Source organism: Argentina silus, assembly GCF_951799395.1.
Source record: "Argentina silus genome assembly, chromosome: 4".
NCBI classification, from domain to species: Eukaryota; Metazoa; Chordata; class Actinopteri; order Argentiniformes; family Argentinidae; genus Argentina; species Argentina silus.
This window is the reverse complement of record NC_139658.1, coordinates 7,433,464-7,437,744: the sequence shown is the minus strand read 5'-3', so window position 1 is coordinate 7,437,744 and position 4,281 is coordinate 7,433,464. Positions and strand designations below refer to the sequence as shown.

The following is a 4,281-nucleotide window of genomic DNA, read 5'->3' as shown; positions in this document are numbered from 1 at the left end:
GAAAAAATAAACAGCTTGGATTTCATCTAGGAGCTGCTTTGATGTCAATCATTCAGACTTCGTCTCCAAGCTGAGTTTCATAAATAAAGTAAATAAGGAAATAAATCTTGTGTGTGCCTCCTGGGGCTTTTCTGTTTCAATATTTCATGAGCAACAACAGAATCATGGTGTGGGAGTTATTAAGCAGCGGGTTAGAGTACAAATCTAACTACAGAGAATGCATTACAGATGCAGTTAATCAGAGGAGCACAGTGAGCAACAGGGGCTCCACAGATCTGTATGGACCTTTCAATCGCAAATCAGAGAACAAAACAGCTTGAGCTCAGTTTGTAAAGAGAGGGTAATGACTGAAAAAAAGAAGAGTGTTAGTAACTGTGTGTGTGTGTTTATGCGTTTATGTGTTTATGTGTGTGTATGTGTATGTGTGTGTGTGTGTGTGTGTGTGTGTGTGTGTGTGTGTGTGTGTGTGTGTGTGAGCACAGAGTATGTCTCTCTGATGGCCCATCCCTAACAGGAGCTGACAGCCAGTGCAGATGCTATGATGCACAGCAAGAGACCACTCTCAAGACGTCTCTGCACATCAAACATTTAAAGGGCAACTTAATCAAGCTAGAGTGTAAAGGCACATTTGGCACAATACGGTAACTATGTCATGGGCGTACAGTAGGTTATGCAAGCCTTTTTGTTGTATGAAAGAGACATTCAAAGAAATACTCTCTCTGGATGAGGAAGACAGCAAAAAGAGGGCTCTACGCTATACGACGCAAGCACCGATTAGTTTGGTTCAAAGATCTCGCATACATTCCAGTTGCCACAGTGTGTCAAATAAAGGACCGTCTAGGAAGTTGTTACACAGTCATGAGAGTGTCATCAATGTTTCTATTCTTACAGAGTGAGACGTTTAACAAATAGGCCAACAGTTTATTTTAAAAGACAAAATAGGAACCAAAACAAAGCGATGCATTTCTCTGACATTTTTTGAATGTAATTTTTGGTTTACTTCTGAATGTGTGAGCTAGAAGAAGAGTAGTTGGAAGTCATCTAGTTCATGTTACATTAGATTTATTTCACTGCTAAATCTTTCACTCGTGTGGGCAAAATAATGGCTATACTTATGCGTGCACTTCACATTGAACTATCTAAAAGTACTGGCAGGATTATAGAGTAACTTTGCAAAAAATGAAGGTGGATATTATGTAGCCTAAAACAAAGTGATGGACACTTTGGAGCCTAATAATGTGGAACCCGGGACCCGTTTCAAAACGTCCCTTGCCAATGGAAGGTTCCCTGATCGCACGTGTGGGACCATGACTTCAAGAACTGAAAAAAAAGAAAAGAAATCTCTCGCAGATTGAATTGGTTATCTAGCATAAGGACACCTGATCCGGCGTGGCGGACAGCGCAGTGCTTCATTTCGTGTAATAACCGTTGGCTATAACGGACTGGTGTCCAAAAATCAGCCAACAAGCAATTGCTACAGCCTGAGCCCATGTAACATTGTTGCGGTCTAACGGGCTACACTTACCACGGAAAGCTGCTAATTTGTTTATTTTCCCCCCCACCAGTTGTAGCTACATTTCAAGTGTCAGCCAAGGTAAGGATAAAGTAACGGCTGCGATTGTTACATGGTAGACGGTAAAGTGCCGCTAACTGCTCAAAGAACAAGGTCGAGGGACATGCCTGCCTCCTTCCTACCGCTCATCGCTGCCGCTATCTCACTGCTGAGAAAAAAAAAAGAGAAAAGGCTAGCTCTTCCCTCAGTTACATTTGAATGTATCGGTGAACAGTAGCCCACCAAAAACTAGACCCCCCCCCACCCCCCCAACCCCATGTGGAAGATATTGCACTCACCGCACTCCGTTTGTATCTTGAGGTTCCAAAATTTCACTCACTGAGACGTGCGGAACTTAAAAATATGACCATGTCTTGAAGCCGTGACGTTAAGCTCGTCCCGTTACTACAGCGGTAAAAGGTTGTCAAGAAAAGCTGTGGCGCTGTAGCTGCAGACTGCCCCTTCCACAAGAAGTCACCCCTGGAGGGCGGGGCCGGCGAGGAAGCTGAGGAGGGAGGAGACTGAAGCACAATGCAGACACTCACCAGAATACAGTGTTCATAGCGGGCTGCTACTCTAACCCAACTAGTTCCAGGCATAATCGCCAATCATGACAGTATAATGTAATGTAACTGAGATAAGACCACTTTATAGAGTAATTGCATTTTTTTTGCAAGACTTTGGCGTAACCAAAATGACTACCCCCGCACATTTCAGCGTATGACTTATAGGTGTTTATAAAGGGGTAATAAACTATCAATAAAGTAATAATTAACAGTCTATCTATTATACCTTTAGGTACCCCGCCCCCATCCTCTCTTTCTCTCTCTCTCTCTCTCTCTCTCTCTCTCTCTCTCTCTCTCTCTCTCTCTCTCTATCGCTCTCTCCTCCAGCAGAGAATGTCACCTATACTGACAGGAGAAAAGCTGCTGCCACTATAATAAGCTCAAGGGATTCCTGGGGCTGAGGATATTCATTTCACAGCCATGTCTCTCATTAAGAATTCCGGAATGCCAACTATGTTCCAAGGCACCCTGCACCCAGACAATATCTCAGCTATGATGTTGTCAGCAACGTTTTGGAATTTAACAGGTCAGGAAGATATGTGTTTAACTGAATTGAATTGAAATGTACTGTATTATACGCATATCTCCTACTGAACATTTTATTAGGAATAATGACTGAGCCCATAAGAATGTGTAGATTACTCTATATACAATTATTGGCAGAGATGACTCTCCATAAAACTATTGGCAGTTCTGCTAGCCAAGCACACAGATAGTAAAATATCTATGCTTTATGGTTGGTATCTTATTTCACTGCAAACCTACTGTGTTTGATATCTCACCACTCTTACCTCGGAACTGGAAAACTAGGTCAGGAGTGTGTCTTGTTCCTAAAACCCCACCCTTCTAACCCTTCTCCTCCCCCTCCTCCTCCACCTCCTCCTCCTCCTCTGCATCCCTTGGCAATTGTGGAGGCAGGGTACTTCCCCCTTTTAGAGATGTAGACTGTAGTCTATACATATTTTATGGCATCGTGATGTCGCTGCTCAACTTTTTTCAGCATGAGAGAAAAAGGCTTTTTAGTTACGCTGACATTAATAAAGAAAACACAAAAGCACACAGTTATGAGTGGCAGTGTTGGGCTCCTTCAGAGATGGGAGATGCTGACTTCAGCAGAAACAGCTGCATCAGTAGGGAGTAGCTTAAGTCAGTAAAGCAGCTGGTGATTATATTGATAGATTCAGTCATTCAAGATTAGTTCAACTAATTAATTATACAATATTAGTTTAGCTAGCTCACGTGACTTAAAGACAGACAGACAGACAGACAGACAGACAGACAGACAGACAGACAGAGGCAGGCAGGCAGGCAGGCAGGCAGGCAGGCAGGCGGGCAGGCAAGTAGGCAGACAGGCAGGCAGGCAGACAGGCGGGAAGGCAGGCAGGCAGGCAGGCAGGCAGGCAGGCGGACAGACATCTGATTGCCAGCCATGCTGTTGCCTCGAAATAAATCACATTTATTTTCAGTTTGTGCTGTACTACATGAGCTGCAAGTGAACTAGATGTTTTGAGAGCAGAGTTGTTCTGCTCAGCATTGATTTGTTCTCCCAGGGTGCAGATTGGATCGATGCCAGGTGGGTCCCATGAGTCCACCTCATCAAACCTTACTGCTGAGATGTCAGCATGTCAACTGTGATTGACTGTGTGTTCATCAACAACCACTTTGGGTTGTTGCAATCAATAACACATCAATGTAAGCGTTACTAACTGGAAATGAATAAGTACCCCAATGATATTCATGCATTTCTTTAGTCAGTACAGTATTAACTTTTGATCTGTGTCATGTTTAAGTCAATTTGGCCAGATCCCTAGAGTCTGTCGATACCAGGGGAGGCTGTGGATTCAATCCCATGCATTACAATGAGCCCATCCTCCGATTTCTACCTCCACTAACCTCCCCTGGTCGATACAGTAAATGTCTTCTAGACTAGTGTGACTGCTGTACTGTCCACATATGGATAGTCCCTGCTTTCAACTTTTACTGCCTCACTTTTTCCTGGTGGGAACTAAGAAGAGACACGGGGAAAAAAAAGGTTGTTGCTTCAATTTGATTTGATTTTGATTTTGAATCAATTTGAATAATCATGCAAGGAGAACGTCTGAATCCAGATGCAAACAGATCTTCAAACAGCCCAGACTGATTGTAATGACATTTCAGGACAGG

General features: G+C 43.4%; 1 protein-coding gene across 1 annotated transcript in view; it reads right to left on the bottom strand.

Annotated features, from left to right (window-relative positions):
- The window catches only part of ppp1r16b (protein phosphatase 1, regulatory subunit 16B), a 44,342-nt gene extending 42,356 nt beyond the window's left edge, over nucleotides 1-1,986 (bottom strand). The window contains exon 1 of the mRNA XM_083669070.1: nucleotides 1,852-1,986. The gene's annotated coding sequence lies outside the window, so the exon portion shown is untranslated. The remainder of the gene's footprint in view (nucleotides 1-1,851) is intronic.
- Between the last annotated feature and the right edge of the window lie 2,295 nt (nucleotides 1,987-4,281).